Raw genomic sequence first — 19,476 nt, forward strand, 5'->3', positions numbered from 1 at the left:
CAACTTGCATTTTCCAAAGAGATTTTGGCATGGAGGAGCCTGAATGTAATTATTAATGTGTGGAAGTCTCATGTAAATGAGCCTGTTTGAAAACAGGGCTCAATAGTGCAGTGAGAAAGCCATGAAGGACCTCAGTATCCACCTCCACTGCACCAAGTGAAGGTGGTTTGCAGAGCCCAAGGTGCCCCCAGGGCTAGAATCAGCATAGCCAGGTTGATCAAAGCCTGGCTGAACAAGCTTTGCTCTTTTGCTGCCATGTAACCCAGTGCCAATGCACACATACACCCTTTCCTACCCTCACAGCACTCCTGCATGGCACTGCACAGTAGCACATGGTAGCTCCAGCTGGAAACAGCTGCTGTGGGTGTGGTGGGGACACATCTGCAAGAGCCCACATTCCCCATCTATGCTGAGACCTCGCTCACTCCTCACTTCTCTGAGATGGCCTCAGGACCTGTTTCACAGGAGCTGGTAGGACCCAAAGGGGCAAGTGGGGCACCCAAAGTAGCTTTAAATTCAGTGGAGGGGTGGAAAGGCAGCTGAGAGAATGAGCAGTGGTGAGACCAGGCACTAGAATCTGAAGGTAAAGGCAGCAGTTTATTAATGAAGAGGCTTGCTTAAGTGTCTTGGTAATGTAGCAGTGAGAAACCTTGTTATTTCTGCTTCCAGCACAGAGTGCATATACAACATGGTATTGTGAAATCCTGAAATCTCTGTACACAAATACAGTTAGGAGAAGAAAAAAAGAAAAACTTGGCCATATTTCTGAATATACTAACTTCTTCTGAAAATAATATCACAGCCAGAACAGGCCTGCTATATTCAACTCTCATGCACAAGTCCTCATACCTGGCTTAATAATCATAATGAACTATGAGGGAAAGGTAAATAGTCTTCATTCCACATCTCTGAGGATAATAGTAAGAAGGAAGAGATTTCAAACATCGGTAATGACTTGTAGAGCAGCACATTGCTTAAAACATTGACTATGAGCCAAGAAATACTCCTCAAGGCTGCAATCAAAAACAGTTTTTGGCTCTGTGCTGTGAACAGAAACTTTATTTGATCAACAGAGTTATTGCAACAGACTTGCTGTTGGGAGCCTGGAAGCTCATCTCTAATGTGGCACCCCTCACTGAAATTAAAGCTCCTGCATGGGAAAGCTCTGGGCTCATGAAATGCAGCTCTGGCTCACAGCTTCAATTAATTGTGATGACCACTGAGGAGAGTTGATGTTTCTCCCCTGCCTGGCACAGAAGTCTATGTAACTTTTCATGGGGAAATAAGAGAGATCTGAGACTGGCAAAAATACTTCTCTCTGTTTTTGCAAGTAGCTGTTGATTTGGGAGAATGAAAGCAGCTGAACTGTTTTTTGTGAAGGGCTTCAGTGTATTGCCCTCAGCAGCAGCACAAGTACCAGAGCAATCTCTGCCCTATAGGCCTTGCCAGGCTAAGAAGAAAACAGATGTGGATTAGCCCCCCTCCTGGCCAGAAAAAACACCCACCTGCCAGAGAATATTGGCAGGCAGAAAAGGAAGGAACTGAAAATTAATTTTTAATAGAGTTTCTCAGAAAATGGCAGACCTTCTCAGAGTATTTCAGACTCTTTTTTTGAAATGCAAAGTAGACATTTCAGTTAAAATCTGGAAAACTGAAGGTCTATTACTCCTATAAATATCTGCCATCAGAAATGGGTTTCCTGCTGGCATCACTAAGGAAAAAAGAGAATTCTGAGAAGAGAGGGAGTTGTTAATATCAGAAAGTAATTCTCAACAAGAAACAACAAGCTATACTGATCTGAAAAAAACCAAAAAAAATTATACTGACTGCTCCTGAGTACCACACACTCAACCCCATCCAACTAATTGCTCAGGGACCTATGGATAATTGGCATCTCCATGCTGATGGTTTGGTGATCTGGCAAAAGAGAACATTCCCCAACCATGGGAATAAAGGTTTTTAAAAATTTAGAGGCTCCTGTTCAGCAAAAAGAAACCAGTAATGCACAGAGACCTCAGCCTGTGTCAGAGACACAAGAGGTCTGATGCAAACCAGACACGAGCTGCCTGAGTTTTTTGGGAGAGAAGGAATTTCAGACTAGCGTGCCACAGGAGAGAGCCTAGAGAAGCTACTAGGTGCTCACACAGGCCATGATCAAGAAGACCAGAATACCAAAAAAATAAAAAACCTATAAATAAATGTATTTTGGGGATATGATGTATGCTGACTGACATCCAAACACTGGCACAGCTTGCCCAGAAAAGTGGATGTCCATCACTGGAAGTGTTAAAAGACAGGTCAGATGATCCAGTGAAACAACGTCCCTGCCCACAGCATTGGGATCTTTTAACATCTTTTCTAACCCAAACAAAGTTATCAATTTTATGATTTCTTATTTCAGCACAGAAAGCCTAAAATTTCCTGGATCTGACAGTCTAAACTGCCATTAAAAGCAATATGCTGTTTCCAAATTTTTTTTCTAACAGAAGAACACTAACATCACAATTTTTCCCCAAAGAATGGGGCAACTTAAAGAGTTTTCAATGAGTTTTAGAGATTGTGACTTTCTTATTCAAATCCAGACATTATGAAAAGAGGGGATGATAAATTATCATGTCTAAAGATTTACCTTTCCAACAAGAAGGAAGATAGAGTGGCAAAGTACAGAAGAAGGGAAACATTGGGAAAGGGGAAAAGCAAGCATGTGTCCAGTGCTGCCTTCAGGCTTTATGTTTGACAGAAACAAGACACCCACAGAAAAATAGAATGTTTTTCTGTATGGGGCAGATTATATGACTGTTACACCTGATTCCTGCTTCAAAAAACATGCAGTGTCTCCATTGCTTGGGGATGGCTGCAGGTAGAAGCATCTACAGCAATTTAACAGCAGTGAGCCCTGCAGAAGAGTGGAAGGGACACCACTGCTGCAGGAGCAACTTTGTAAGCAGTTAAAGCCCATAGGGAAAGGTAGTACCTACAACTGTGAACAAAAACTCATTTGTAATTAAAAGCAAATCCCAAGAAGACTGTGTTGCATCAGTTGGAAGCACACATAGATTTGGGGCAATCTGGGGAGATCTCTAAGGTTGACACTTGTGTCTTCTGCCTCAGTACACCCAGAGAGGCGTCTAAACTCAATCCTGTGCCATGTGCTCTAGGATGGCCCTGCTTGAACAGAGAGTTGGACCAGAAGCCCCACTGTGGTCCCTTCCAGCCTGACACATCCCATGATTCTGTGGTACTCAGGAATTAACGCTGGGGTAAGACACAGGCATTTCACACCCCCAGTGCTCCCCTGACAGGGTGCTGAGGAGCAACAGTGCAGCACTGGTTCCTACTTGTGCCTCTGTGTAATCATGGACCTGTGGCTGGACTCCAGGTTCATAAATAGGACACCTTAGATCAGGTGCTGGCCTGCTCCCTGGCCACCCCCAGCAGCAGAGCCTTGTGTAGGTATCTCAGAGGCTTGCTCAAAGGCAGTCACAGATGCAGAGGCTTCCCCCATTATTTACAGGAATACTGAGACCTGAGAAGTGGTTGCTGGGCTGATGTGGCCCAGTGCATTGCACACTGGTCACAGGGAGACACCACAAGCAGGACCATGGTTATTTCTACCACCTGAGGAAAAGGGTGTCCCTATGCTTTCCCTACACAGGCTCTGCATGACCCCTTGGTCCCACAGAGTTCCTGCCTGCCAAGGAGGGAAAGGGGCCTGATGGCAACACTGTGGCTCCCTAGCATAGGTAACATCTGATGGTTCAGGAGAGCTGGGAACAAAAAGCAGGCTGGAAGCAAACAGCCCCATCCCATCCAGCCATGCAACATGACTCAACAGATCCACACAGGCAGGGCTGTGCAGGCTGTGAGCGGAAACCAAACACAGAGCATGCCGTGGGCTGGCAAGCTGGGCCATTTTCTTTACTTTTTTTTTTTTTTTTTTTTTTTTTTTTTTTTTTTTTGGTGGAGTCTTAGCCTTCTCTTGTATTTAAGCAGCACTTCCAAGAGGAAGAAAGAAAGGCTGGAAGAAAATACTGACTTGCCATGGGGTAGGGGCCTCTCACCAAGATCTGCAGTGCAGCTAAGAGGGATTTTGCCTGTTTTCCTAAAAAATGTATACAACTGGTGGCTTTGCTGGGATGGAGAGAAGGCGCCACACATGTAGGGAGAAGGCTGAGATGGGCAGGATACCCTGTGGCCGACAGAAGCTCCTCAGCTTGTGTAACTTGCCAGGGTAGAGAATTGCTTTGACAAGTTACACAGGCTTCTACAGCAGCTATGAATTTGATCCTATAAAAAACAAGTATCAACAACTTAATCACATGCCTGGGTCACATGGAAGCAAGGACAACACGCAGTAGCAAATGTTGACTTTTTTTCCTTTTTTTTTTTTTTTCTGAGTGTGTTTGTTTTTTAACATAAAGTGGGAGTGAGGAGTGAAATTTGGGTGGGGCTTTCTACTATTCACTGGGAGGAAATAGAAAGTGTTTGCAACAGCTCCTGCTTTGTTTTGCTCTCCCGCAGGAGCACGGGGCTCTCTCCAGGCTCTGCCAGGCCGGTAATGCCGCAGTTTTTCCAGGACTCCCAGCTTGTTCTGCAGCCCAGAGCAGCCCTCACGCTGTCTCACTGGCACTCATCGACGAGCCGGGCTGCCGTGGGCTAAGGGCAGGAGCTTTGGCCGAGTGCCTGGCACAGCCGTGAGCCGCTGGCAGCAGCGCTTGGCAGCACTGTCTTTGGAAAAAGATGACGGTATCCAGAGTGGGCGATGTCAGCATCGCGGCCCGGGAGGCCGCGGAGAGGAAGGCCGTGCAGGGCAGCCGGGAGCCTGAGTCATGGCGGTGCCGCGGGCCTGCCTTCAGCGCTGCAGCCCGAGCTCCGGCCCTGCCCGCTCCGGCCCTGCCTGCTCCGGGCCTGCCTTCAGCGCTGCAGCCCGAGCTCCGGCCCTGCCTGCAGCCCGGAGCACAGGCCTGGCGAGGCGGCACGCAGCTGACAGGGCTCCCATCGAGACGTGCCTGTTCCCAGCAGCGCTGAGAGAGAAATGCTGGCTGGCACCGTGTGCCGCAGGCAGCCTGCCCTGGGGACAGGCCTCTCACCCGCAGCTCGGTCAGCTCGATCGCCGCCTGGCCAGATTTTGTTGGTCACTGCGGGGTATTTTTTGTTTTTTTTTTTTCTAAAGACACTTGTCCAGATCATCGTGTCTGCAAGCGTCTCAAAGTGAAACAGTTTGTTCTAACTCACAGAAACCTCTGGGTTTCGTACTGTTCTGTCTCCACCTCCCTTCCGAGACCCGAGAGACTCAAATCAACCAACAAACCATTTTTTTTTCTTACAGTTTTCAAATGAAAGCCCTGTTTTTTCCTTACCTACTTCTGTCGTGCAGTATCCAGTTACTGATCTACAGGTCTCACACTTGTGGTTGGTTTCCAACAATCGCGTTCACATTGAGCATAGATTTTTGCAATGGGCCAAAGTCACAGCAGGTCGATCAATGCCTGCTCCATCCACCACAGGGAGTGCAGCAAACCAGCCCTCCCAAAGCTTTGCTGTCTTACACCATGAAGGGTTTGTATAAGTGCAGCTATTTCAACAAAGCTTTACTGATGGATCTCGTGTGCACACATGTAAAACAGCCCAGGTGTGCCTACCTGAAGCTGGGAGGGCTGTGTGGATCTAGGCTTCTGCCTCCTCCTCACACTGCGACTCACACAGCCCAGCCAGAACCAGCTGTGGGGCACCCTTGGCTCAGTTCTTTCCTTTTAACTCCTCTGGTACAATTAAAGCAGCACAGACTCAAATGTGGCTGCAGTGATGCTGCTATAAAAATACAGGAAGGGAAACTAGGTTTAACAAAGCATGACCCTTCATACTTGCATAACTCTTCACACTGGTACTTCTACCAGCATCAATCTCCTAGTGAAAATGTAAATTATATCCCCAGCTGAAAGTCCTGCACAGGCACAGACACTGTGGGCAGATAAGACCCATGTGCTACTCAGTGGGAACAGTTTGTGTCTTGCAAAGTATCCTTCTGGTTGATAGGAGCCAGAAATATAAAGGAGAATATTTGCTTTTCTTTTAAAAATAGCTTGTTCTAAGGAATGTCTTTTTCAACCATGAGAGAATACAACATGGAAGGGATACAGGACCTAATAACCCACCTGGAAATACTTTGTATGGAAAAGCAGTTTAGCCAGTTTGGGGATTGAGCCAAAGAATTATCAGACAGGCCTTGCTTGATATGATTTGGGTTTGTGGCAGCTTTTACAGCCCAGCAGGATTTCCCAAAGCTGAGGTGCTTTTAAGCTGCCCGTGTATGTGCCTGGCCCTTTTTGCAGTCCTGGCTTTTGGCCAAAGTGATTTCTGTTTGTGAGGGAATGAACAAGTGAGGATCATTACAACTTGGAAGGAGCTCAGTTCTTTCTGAGAGCTATGGAGACACAGAATGGGACAAAACAAGTATAGAAATGTACCACAAAGTGGGAGCTGATAAGGAGATGACATGCTCCTGCAAATTTCAGCTGTTTAGGACATTTTTTTTTTGTTTGCAGGCTGTGGGACAGCTCTTATGCAGAAGTAGGGGAACCTGGATGCAGGAGAATAAGAGGTTTCCAGTAGGATTTTTGCATATCTCCCACTCTGAGGCAATTGCACATCAGCAGATATATACTCTGACCATGGAGGGGTGGCTTCTCCACAGCTGTGATTCTGCTCCTCATCCTCATGGTGATGAGTGACCATACACTCGTGCACACCACAGGGGCAGCAGCACAGTGTTAAAAATTGTGAATTTTCAGAAGTCAACAGCAGAGCCTCTACTGCACTCTCTTCAGGAAAAGCAGCTCAATGAAAAGGTAAAGATGGGACACTGTAACCTTCCTTGACCCCCCAGGTATTTTTTCAAGGTAAAAAAGGGCTTCTAATGAAACTATCCCACTGCCTGAAGGACAGAACAAATGAACTCTGACATCCATGAGGCACCTCAAGTAGCATTTCCAAATGAAAATTTATGGGTCTTTTAGGAATCTTGGGGTGAGGGAAAAGAGAGGAAGAAAGAACAAAGTTAAGTTCCATGGAAAGCTGCTACTCTTCATTGAATCTAAAATAGAACAACTTGGAAGTTTACCAACCAGGCATTTTTGTGTGGAAAACACTAACTGTGCAGATTGGGCACTGTCCAAGTTAAAATACACACCAGTACTGGATGGGAATAATGTTAGGGGTCTAGATGTGTTGACTCTGAAATACCTGCCAAAGAGTCCCTGCTATGGCAAGACTTGGGACCTCACAGCAGCTGTTACTTTTCTACAGCACATTATAGGTCTGGCTTTGGGTCTCCAACTGTGCATCCTCAGGATTTCAGGGAGGTGTCAGTGAGTTCTGGAGTGTAGCTTGTGCTTTACACTCAGTGCAGATCCAGTCAGTTCACTAACTGGAGTCCCGGGAGTTTGCTTGGTTTTCCTTTTCTGAGTTTGACACCTGCATTTGGAGAGATGACTTATGCCCAGCACTGCACTTGGAGCAAGGGAGTGGGAGGGAAGGGATGTTGGAGTGTGGTTTTTCAGGACAGGTTTTTCAGTAAAAAGACTGTTTTGTTCAATCCAAGTGTCTTTTTTAAAAGACTGAATCCATGTCTAGCATGAATCAAGGCACAGAAAGAGCAGAAAACAAGCTGGAAACTGGACATTCCCTGGAGTGTGATGGAACTTGCTAGAATTCAAGGACTTTTACATTGATATGTACTAGGACTCATGTTTCACACAATATTGATGCTCAACATGAGTCTGGGCATTGGATGAGGACAGGGAATGGGAGCACAGTTTTCAGCTTGGGAGGTTTCCTCCTCCCACTGAAAAGACCCAGACTTAACCTTGCTGTACCAATTGATCTCATGCATGGTAAGGAGAATTTTGAGGTTTTTTTCCATAGCCCTCTTCAAATTCTTTCTTCCATGCTTGCCATGATAGTATTGGAGCACCCACCTTTTCCATCTGCTTCTCTGCAAACACCTGCCCATGCAATTTCTCTGTGCTGCACCTTGTGCTGAACGTGATGCTGTTCTTGGTGAGTCAAATCCATTGAGGCATCAAGATGATTTGACCTGTGCCTAGGAGAAACATGGTGCTGAAACTCTTCTTTGGTTCTGCACCATGGGGAAACCCTTTATCCAAATGGCTTTGTGTTTCCCTGCCCCAGCTGTCCCCAGTCTCGCATCATCGCCCTTAGATGTACAAACTACATGTACCTCAGCAAGCAAGGCTTTGCCAGCCAGGGCTGTTCTGAGAATACCTGATTTTTTCACTGTAATTTGGAAGGAGAAGCCTGTGTTCATATTCTTGCCTGAGGCACAGCACAGTTCTTGAGCAGGACTTGTATTTCTGGTTTCTTTACAATACAAACTTTATCAGCCAGACGAAAGCTGAACTCCAGTTTTTCCAAAGAGGGTCACAACAAGCTTGGCTAGAGCCTTGAGCCAGTTAGCTGGGACTACACAGAACTCAGACACTTGGTTCAAGCAGTCTCTCTCTCATAAAAACATAGAGCACCTCAGTATCCTCTTGCTTCCCTACTTTCATGCTCCAGTTGCTCAGAAATGGGGCAGGATGCAGTAGAGCCAGTGTATGTATGTCTGAGCATGTACCTGTGTGTGAAAGGTGTGATCCAGCATGGTTCTTGCTTTTGGGTAGTGTAAAGTTAGCATCCTTGCTGGTGGGGGCTTCCAAAGGGGAGAGAGAAAGCACAGCAGAGCTGATCCCACATGGTGTCATCTCTGATGGGGCAGGAGAGCTGTTAAGAGTTACATTCTTAGCAGATCAAAGCTGCATTTCCTGGTGGAAGCCAAGTGAAAGCTTATGTGCCTGTTTGGCAGCCTGTCATTTAGATAGGGATGAGCCCGAGACTAACCCAGAAGCTAATGAGAGGGAGGAGATGGGGAATGTATGGAAAAATGCCCTGAGAAGAGAGGCAGATGACACCGAGGAGCCAAGCCTGTGTCTCTGTCCGAGTACTGAAGTACTCGAGCTTGCAGGCACAAGGGAGCCATGTGATCCGTGCTGGAGCACAGGCACCTCTCCTGCAGAGAGGGCAGATGCTGCACTCGGTCAGGATGTCTCCTGGAGAGAAGCTGAGTGCTGGGAGGTTTTCAAAAAGCACTACAACCCTTAGCTCTGAGAGGCAGGGTCTGGCATAAAAGTGTGAACAGACTGGGGTTTTAGTTGCTCAGGAAGAGCTAGAACATAGCAGCTGAGCAGAAAAGTTAAACTAAGTGTTTTTTATCCATGGAGAAAGTACTGGAAGGTAGTGGCTGACCCTTGGGAATAGGTTAAGTGAGCCAGAGAGCAGCAGTGATAAGAGGGTGGAGGTGTTATTGATGCACTCCCTCAAGGCTGGGCTCCCTTGTGTCTGTGTGTCTAAACTTGAGGAGCTGATTCTCTCTTCTTTTTTTTTTTAGGCTGGCAACTTATGGTAGTGTAAGCAGATGTGTCTCAATGTTGTGGTGATGGCAAAGGAGTTTTTTGAGAAATGGGGAGCAGGAAAGGTTTGTGAAGTGGCCTGTGCATTTCTGAGGTGTGAGGATAAGTAAGAGGCAGCTGGGAACAGGTGGTATGGTTTTGGGATCCCTGAGTGGGTAAAAGGTTGGGAAGACATTAGTAGGGTCTTAAAACATTCTTGGCAGGTAGCTCTGGGTGAAGGAGGCATCTGTACAAGGTGGTCTTGCAACCTTGCAAGACCTTGCAGAGATGACCAAGCAACGTGCGCTTGGTGTGAGGCAAGGCATAACAGGATAGTGGGCAGATGGTCTGGCACGTGCCTACACAACCCCCAAACCAGCCAACTCTGTACTCCTCAAGGGACTTACTGTAACTTGAAGGAGGATTATTTACTAAGACCACTTTTTTTTTTTTTTCTTTTTAGAAGAAAAATCAGTGCTTCATCAAAAGACAGTGTAAAGCAATGAAAAAAATAAAGTCACAGTGCCAGGAAGTACCAATCAAATTCACATCCCATGAGAACTAACCTGCTTGTAGTTTTGCTTCAAAAAATATTAATCCATTTATTGCCCATTAAAAATTCCCTTTGTCTCTTCTCAGTTGTGGTGCATGCTTGAGATCTTAAAGATGGCACTGTCAGTCCTTAAAGCAATATTTGACATCAATTTACTCATTAACTTTCAAATGCAGGACACTGAAAACCTTTTCCTGAGGGCATCTTTGTGTTCTGTTTGAGAGAGTTACTGTTGTTTTCCCACCTCCCCTGAAGGGTTGTTTACAATACCATATCTCCCTTTTAATCCTCTTTTCCTTTCATGTCTAACAAACAGTGTTAAACAGAACATGGGGGGAAAAGCAGATCTCACACATTATAATTATCTATAGTTAACTGAAGAAATCCTTCACATTAAGAGGTCTCATTTTATAAATTAATACTCAAGAAGCTTTTTCCTATATTTTTCCACACAAAAACTCTGTTCTTTCAAGCTTGAGGTTTGCATGTATACTAAGTCAGATAAAGGGTTTCTGAGTTGATGTGCACTCTGTGCAGAGACTGAGCTGCCACAAACAAAATTTTCCTTATGAGATCCTCTGCAAGGGATGTCTTGAGATGTACACACTAGAATGTGGGCAGTACCAAGATGTTAAGCTATGACAGAAAATATTACATTTCAAAACTGGCTGCTGTTTCTGCTGGATATTTTTAGAGTTCCCCTTAATTTCTCTAGCTCTTTTTGCCCTGTATCTGAGCACTTTAAGACTGTGAATATATTTAGAGTAACAATTTTTCTGTGGGGAGGTGTGGGACTCCACATTACACAGATCTGAGAGGCTATCGTTTGATGAGCACTTCTTTCAGCAGCACCACCAACATAAGCATCCCCTGATTTCCCCTCTCCCACCACTCACTCACCCCTCAGCTGTGCCAGTTTCTGTGCTGTGTGGGAAACATATCACAGAACACATCCAGGTTAAAAATAGCTGGAAAAGAGAGAGAGAAAGAGAGAGAGAAATGAATTCCAGAACCTGGACTAATATGCTATATGTACATCCAAAGCCGATACAACAGAACCATTTTAGCTCAGATCTGTCTGTCCAGCTCCATCAATACTTTGTACCTGATTTCACACAGGACTGAAAGGTAGAAATTTCAACAGCTACTGATTTCCTCTCCAAATGTTGTGCAAACTGATTGCAGTGTGAGGGGCAGGGACCTCAGCTAAAGAAATGCAGCCAGCAGTCACCTGGCTATGTGCATGCTGACTGGCCATGTATGCATTAGCTGATCAGCCAGCATATATGGACCTGACTGCAGCCCAGGAAAGGGTCTTGGAGCATATGATGAGGGAAGAGTGGAGCTCATTGCAGCCATTTTATTTTAGGAGGAGAGGACAGAAGGGAGGTGAATAAGAAGCAGTGGTCAGAGACCCTCAGGACACCAAGAGCCATTAGTTCCACTGCTCACAAAGCAATTTGTTTCAAAAAGGCCTGAAATTCTATAAAAGAAGGCCTCTTCTGCACGTGAGCCTGTAAATCAAGTGAGCCTGTAAATCATACAATTTGGGAGGAAGCTGAGAGCTCAGCCTCACATTCCTGTTTAGACTTCAGCAACCACTTCTGCTTTTAGCACTCTGAACACCAGTGGAAACCACGGATACTGATTTCTTTCCCGTACTCAAACGTCACTTAAAGCCCTTGTTTCTCCTGAATAACTCTTTTAAGCACTTGCTTCATTTTTGTTCCTACCTGCCTCCTTTCCAATTTACTACAGTTTGCCAAGAGCTTTGCTCCATTCTCTTCTTTTGTATCCTTGCTCCATTCTCTTCTTTTGTATCCTTCATGCTTCCCCTCCGATGGATGACCTCAAATTTGGTACAGGGTGGTACACAGAATATTCAGTGAATTGTATCTGAAAATGATGAGAATTTTGGTGCAAACAAAAGTTGGCTCTTCCTACCCACCCCTTCTGAGGGAAAAGAGACCTTGGGTCTCCTCACTGTTTCTGCTGATCTGCAGAGAGGACGGGGTGGGATGGGAGCCACAGGGTGGAACAGTAGCCATGAGACACTCTATGAGCCATGGCTGTAGTCCATGGTCAGAAAAGGCTCTTTATGATCCTGTCCTGAGGTGGTTTTTCAGCCCCTGGTTGCACGTGCAGGATGCAGGGGAGATGTGTGGCTGCTCCTAGGGGACTGTGTCTGTGTCGGAAGCACACACTGTCTTTGGCAGGGGAGCTTTCATCGGATAGAAACAGGCTCTATTCCTACCATTTGTGGTCTTCCCCAGTAGGAGAAATTATCATTGCCATGGGCACATCTTGGGTTTCTCCAGGTGGGAAACTGGAGGTTTTGGGCAGTTGGGGATTTTCCTGGTGTGGGAAATCCCTGGGTGGCAATAATCCAGTGTTTTGGGCTGTGTGCCATCCCTGCTGCAGACACCCAGGAACATTACTGGGAGTTGCACCCATTGTGATCTGTTTGCAGATACTCACCACATGTATGGAGTGAGGTGTGATGGGAAAGGCCTGAGAAGGCTCCCAGGGAATCTGCCTGTGTTAATTCCCTTGTCATTGCATACCTCTGGGTCTGCTCCAGTCTGCACACTGGGGGAGCTGCTAGAGCTCAGCTCAGCTCCTGCAGGAGAAGTGTCTTCATAGGCTTTTCTAGCACTGATTTTTCTTCTGGAACTAGTTCCTATAGGGAATTTTCTTTCCCCAAAGGGAAGAAGGTAGCCATTTTGCAAGGTACCACGGGGGACCTGTAAAAGAGATCTAAAGCACAAGCCAGAGCTGCCTTGCTGGAAGGGAGTGCTAGAAGGTCCCATCTTTTCTCCTCACCAGACACAGAAGCAGGGGAGGTGCTGGTGAATTTTTACCAACATGGAGCAGCCTCATGCAGAATGGAGTGGCCCTTACCGTGAGTGATGTTAGGATCTTGCTTTATTCTTGGGTAACTACAGAATTTGGGGAAGTGGTGGCAGGGGAGAGTGATCAGAAAGCTGGCAGAAATTGTGTAATTGGTGTATCAAAGGTCTTTTTACTCTCCTCAAGTCACATTTTAACAGTACCCCTTTTATTCTATGTGTCAGTAAACAACAAAATTGTTACTGATAAAACTTGCCTTAAGCAACAAGACACATGTGAACAATACAGCACTAAGAGCCACATTTTCAGAAGTGTGTGTGCAGAAATGTCTATTGTACAATGTATAAGCAGCATGTGGTCTGGATGTGGCAAGCAGCAACGGGAGAGGAAAAGGGGAACAGATGGAACCTGTACTTGAGTGACAAGAGCGGACGTAGGCTCAGATCAAATTTTGTACTGTGCAGAGGCTGAGCTTTTGAAAAGCCTTAAATAACAACCACATTTTAAGGAGGACTGCACTAATGGGGCATGCAGATAAGCACACCAAATGGTGCAACTGCGGAGCACACAGCACTGCAGACAGTGATATATACAGAGCGTATGAAAAGTTTGCTCTGACACGCCGCCCATGCATACAATCAAAGGTGTGCACATTTTAGAAACATCAGCCTCCCTGAAACCTCAATGACTTAGCAATAAAACATCAGGAAATGATAAATCAGGGTCAAAAAGGTCTGAGAATTCCACACAGCTGAAATAAAGATTGAGCAAGAAGAATTAGCATCAAGAAATCAGATTCAGATGTTTAAAGCTGGTTGTCTGAACCAAGTTAATATAATGCACCATGTGTCACTTCAAAACGCTCAGATCGTGCAGCTGGGAAGCCCTTCCCATGATTGTGAAATGCAGCAGTTCACTGGATCTGAGAAGGCTGGGATGGCCGTGTCTGCCTGGACACGAGCAGGCTATAAATGATGAATTGGGATTACAGCCTTTAATATCCCCGTCCAGTTTTACCAGTTCCCCAAACCACTAGCACAGAAAACCAGCCCTGCAGCAAGGCCTTATGAAGATTCTACCTTCGCATATTCTGGACTTGCCTTCTGTCTCCATTCATCTCCCCATGGACTGAAAATCCTCACAAACTTTTTTCCAAATGCGAAGCACTGATGATCCACACCCCTTGGTCTCTTACTTTCATCCTATTTAAAAGAATCCCTATTCAGCTACCCAGTCTTTTCCAGGAAAATTATCCTCTTTCTGTCCATTCTACCATGTCTAGAGTTCACAGCTCTAGAAAATAATGGTTTTAATCTGTCAGTACTATGGGACAATCACATTTTCACTCATCCTCACACTTACATAGAAGGAAGCCCTTACCTGTATGAATGCAGACCAGCACAACAACCACCTACATGGGACACTGTAAGTTTGCAGAACTTGCACAATTTCACTGCTAATTTTTTTAGTTGGATTCATATCAACTTACAGATACACATGTATTGGGTATGCTCCTTCAGCCTAGCAAAGTAATCCAAGAATCCAGCACTGCTCACCTGAAATCCACACCTCGCAGGAAATGAGGATTCCATAGGTATGAGGGTTTTGCAGAATGGCAACTTGTTTGTTTTGTGGATTTGTGAAATTTTATAGCTGGTGGGAGTGGCTCTTTCCTAGAAAAAGATCACACACTCATCAGTCCTTGGGTGAGAAACTGATTAACTGGAGATCAGAATAAATTCTGTACTCCTCCATGCACTGTTTGTGCTGACCAGTTCTGGATTGGGTGATGGTGTACACATAGGAATATTTGACAATACAGGTATTAGGCTCTCATATCATAGATCTTTTATCCTGTTCTATTCACATGCATTTTCATGGCAGCTGGACATGCATTATACAGCTATGGGCTAAAGCTCTCTGGTACAATTCTAGTGAAGCCAAAGACAAATGTGACACTGTGATTTATGCTGTGAGCAAAACAGACCAGGGAGTGTTCTCTCCCCCATCATCAAGTGGTGCAGCAGAGCTTTTATACACGGCAAGCTCCTCTCCCACAGCTACCTCCAAACAAAATAGGGTGGCCAGCCTAAGGAAAAACACCTCAGAGAGGGCTCACAGGCAACAGGCAAAGCTGTGCCAAGGGGTGCTGGAACCTGGGCCCTCTCCTGGGGCAGATACAACCAAGACAAAGCCATTTCTTTCATCTCCAGCACTTGCTGATCTCAGAAGACTCTGTATAAAATTCAGCATCTTCTGTCACTTGAAGCTGAAGTGCACAGCCTGAGTTTTACACCTAGGCTATGGGAAGTTGGTTGGGGTTTGCTCTGTTGCTGACAGCTTGAAATTTCCACTTGCAGCTCCTTCCTGTTTCCTTTTCAGACATGCATCATACAAACCCAGAGAGGCTGCACAAATGTACCAAAACGGTGAGAAGAGAGGACATTCCTTACCACAATGAAGTTTTTAGTATGCCTAGTCAACACTGAAGCAGCAGAAGCAGACCTGAGCAGGCACTTCCATACCCACATCCTGCAGATACATACCTTGGTGCTGATGGCTACTTGAAGTATATGTCCACAGCCCCCATCCCACCTGGGATGCCACATAGCATACTCAGACATCAGAACTTAAGGACTGGGAAGTGTGCTGGGACCTTTTTTTTTTTTTTTTTTTTAAATAATTTAAAACTTGCATCACTGCTGCTGCCTCATAGAGAGTTGGGTCATTCACTGCCAGTTGTGAAAGGGACAGTGTGCCTGCTGGGGAGGCATACATCCCATGTGTCCCCAGCATGGGATGGGATCTGCAGGAGGGATCACTTGGATATATACACATATATATACCAGACACATCCCCAACTTCATATGTGGGCCACATGGGAAGGCAGGACTTGCTGCCTGGAGCCCATACTTGCCCACAAGCCCTCCAGTCCTGAGATCCCGTGGCCACATGGCACTTCACTGTGTCTGGGGATCTCCTAGCTATACAGCACCTCACCATCCCTGGCAGGGAGAGCTGATGGAGTCCATGGCACTGCCCCACCTTGCTGCAGCTAAGCACAGGAGCTCTGGCTGGCTCCAGGGTCACTTTGCCCCACCCATCTGCACAGAGAGTGAGAGGTGCCAGCCACATTGTGAGGAGCAGATGACATATCTAAAACAAGGGAGGAATTTTAGCCCCCTTTGCTTTCCCTTTGCCCCACCCATATTGCACTGCCATTAGAATGACCAAAATTATCCAGTGACATCATTCATCACCCATAGAAAAGCACAAACCATGCAAATTCCTCCTGGAAATTTCCTGAGGAAACAGGCTTTCTAGGCTCTCAATGCCTAGAAAAACTCCTTGACCAGTTACTTCTCTCCCAGACGTTTTATCAGGAACTGAAGCTCATTGAATCAGTGATTCACTCCCCACTCAGCACTGGCTGACTGCATTTGCATGCCTTGGGATAAGAATCATGTTATTTTTTGCTCGGGTCCAGGACACCTCTGATATGTGCTAGAATATCTCTGGCATGTTACAATTAAGATTATTTCAAATTTCATGGGGGAGGCATTTTCATGCACTGCCTTTTTTTATAGGGGACTTCAGCAGGGCCCACCCAAACTACCATATCAACAACACAAAGAAATCAAAAAACACCTTAGCATGGTGCTTTCCTTGCCTATGTTTGTATAAAGCTTGTTTACAGCCAGCAGGCCAGGATAAAAAGGTCATTTATAGTATGTGCTGTGGCACTGCTTGCCTGAATTTTAGGAGTCAGCAACTTGGATAAACTCTTGACGCAGCTTGCAGACACAGTTAAGAATGTCTTTTCCGCCTACTGCAGGAAGCTGGTCAGTGTATCAAAGATCAAAGTTGCTCGCACCAAAGCAAGAAGATTACATACAAGCAAAAAAGTAACTACAAATACTCAAGTTTGGATGCAGGATTTGCATGTATTGGTCTCTAAATTTGACCATAAACCACTTGAAGCAATTAAAAAAAACCCCAAACGCTGCAGCACCACCCAGATTACTCACAGGCTAATCCTCCTGTTGCAGAGATAACAAGATGTTATCAAGATGTTTGATATGACTTTGAGGAGATAAGTTTATTGAAAACCATATTAGAGACTTATTTAGAGAATGTAATGACCTTAAGTGGCTGTTCTTTAAAAGGGCTAACAAAAGAGTACGTGACCTGAAATGGGCATATATTGCAGGGAAGTCACTTCCCTCTGCTACACATACAGCATCTGCAGAACAGGCAAATATTTATCAGGAACTGAAGCTCATTGAATCAGTTAATTGTTTCAAAAAAAAAACAAAACAACCAAAACCAAGCCCTTAGAGATGTTTTTTTTTAATATATCTCAAAAAATCAGAAAGGTAGCCAGGACCTTTTCAGAAGCTGTTCCTGAAATAAGTGTCCCTGGGATAAAACACAGCTAGGAATGACTTTTGAGAAACTTCTGGTGAGCTCTAGCAGTTTTAAAGCAAACCTGAGTGCTGCTGCAGTCACTGCTGCAGGACTGCACTGGGAAGAAAGACTGGCAGGGGAATTCAAGCTAGCATGTCTGCCCTCTCTTCTTCTCTCTTCTCTGCTCCACTGCAGAATAAGAAATCAGAGAAAAGACAAGCCTGATTTTTAAATTTTATTGGTGGCTCTAGTGGGCTCTTGTACACAAACAGGATTCAGGATCATTTTGGGTCGATTTCCTTTCAATTCTGCATCCCTGCTCTGTTCTGCTTTACTATTCTGCAGCTCCCTGTACAAACAGGATCTTTCCTCAACAATGTTCTGCCACATCATCTTCCTTCCTTTGTATACAGGCTGCTCCTGCCTGTTACATACCATGCGGCTTCCTAAGGCACCTCATTTCTCAATGCTAGCAAAAACAGGAACCAAAAGCAAAGCAGCAATAAACGCTAAATTCTCACTGCAGTTAAAAATGAAATCTTGAAAGTTTCCGATTCAAGATGACTTTGCTGTTAACGGATTATTTTCCTAGTTTAGTGCTCTGCAGTTGACGTGCAAATGAGGTGCTTGCAGTATTTATCAGATTCAAATGCCACTCCAGCAAGGTTTGCAACACTGACCCACGCTTTTCCTCCTTTTTTATTGGTGTTGAAAAGTGAACCCAGCTGAGCAGAGTACGCATTGCTTCACTGTTCACCTCTTTTCTGCCATCTTGTAAGGCTTTGCTGTCTGATTTTTGCTCCAGGGAGGTTCAATAGCATGTGTACAGGGACAAGAGAAAACCACAGGCCGCAGTACATATTGCACAAATGCTGTTATTAGTCTGAGGCCTGAAGAAACAAGGAAGGAAGCTTGAGGCTGGTGGTTTGGCAGGTGTGAGGCCTTTTTCACACAGACATCTGTTTCAAGTGGTAGCTCTGGGCTCGGGGATGAGCAGGGAACGTCTGTCACTCCCAGCCCTTTTCTGTGTCACAGCACAAGGGGCTTTGGGCTCCCAATGTCAGCTCTTTGCTCAATCTGTGCTCCGAGACTCTGCTCTCTTGCATTTGTGGGGCAGGGCTGCAGAGTGAGGTGACTCCTCCCTGCAAACTGCCTGAGACAGAGATGCTGCTGCTGCTGCTGCTGCTGCTGCTGCCATGCCAGCATGCACAAAATGGATGGGGTTAGAGTACAAAATGGGTGAACAGCAACACGTGCACAAGCTCAACATGCCCAACAAGCTCCACGCGAGCACCTGGTGAAAACCGTTTGGATGCTACCACATACCCCTCATCAAAGGGAACTTTTCTAATCCCACTAGATTATTTCTAGAGTTTTGGGCAACTCTACTAGTGATCCCATTACAGTTTTGAATAGACTGCTTCATTTGGCAGCACGTTACAGCACACTCTCTGTGATGCCTTGCACCATATTTGAAGGGATTCATTAGTGTTTGATGGTTAATTATCCATGCGATAATATCTGGGATTCCACCTTAGAAATAATTTATAAAGAAACTGCAGTTTTTAGGGCTGGATTCTGCTCTAGTAAGCACATGTGTAGGGAGGAAAAAAAGAGTTCGCATAATATCCTCCGCAGCAGGGATTCTTTGGGACAAGTTAGTTTTGAGCCACATTGTTATTTTAAATGACAATAAGTTCTTTCTCCTGTAGTTCATGGCCAGCTTTAATGAACATTTAGCAACTTAATTATCTTTAAGACTGCTACTCCTCTATTACAGATTGCTGACATTGGTCAGAGAATTCAGAAGATGCTGGGGGAAGGGAAGATATGCAGAAAAGCAGAGACTGAGATATATGTATACAGCTGCCCTCATTTCCATAAGAAATCAAGCTGAAGCAATTTCAAGGTGAGGGACTGTGGTTAATCCCTCCCAACACACTCATTAATACATCTCATAACAAGTCTCCTTGTCCACTGACAAGGAGAGTCAATCAAGCACCACTTTTGTCTGGGCAGGAGAAAGGCTACAGTTTCATAGGGGCTGCTGGGTTTTATGGCTTCTTCAGAGGTTTGGAGCTGTGCTGTGCTGATGTGCCTTCATTCAGAACTGAGCAAGGGGTAGGTGAAGTGATGGGAGAACTCAGCTGCTGTCTTTGCTTCGTGTTGCAAATGACAGAGTAAAATCTGCTGATGTCAACACCAGAATGGGCAAAATCC

At 45.4% G+C, this 19,476-nt stretch overlaps 1 long non-coding RNA gene across 3 annotated transcripts in view; it reads right to left on the minus strand.

The window, feature by feature from the left end:
• LOC135449529 (uncharacterized) overlaps nt 1-19,476 on the minus strand; it is a 67,941-nt gene that overhangs the window by 27,261 nt on the left and 21,204 nt on the right. For all 3 annotated transcript variants that reach the window (XR_010440756.1, XR_010440759.1, XR_010440758.1), the window contains exon 2: nt 10,900-10,967. This is a non-coding gene — a long non-coding RNA (uncharacterized LOC135449529). The remainder of the gene's footprint in view (nt 1-10,899; nt 10,968-19,476) is intronic.

This window comes from Zonotrichia leucophrys, chromosome 1 (assembly GCF_028769735.1).
Source record: "Zonotrichia leucophrys gambelii isolate GWCS_2022_RI chromosome 1, RI_Zleu_2.0, whole genome shotgun sequence".
NCBI lineage: Eukaryota > Metazoa > Chordata > Aves > Passeriformes > Passerellidae > Zonotrichia > Zonotrichia leucophrys.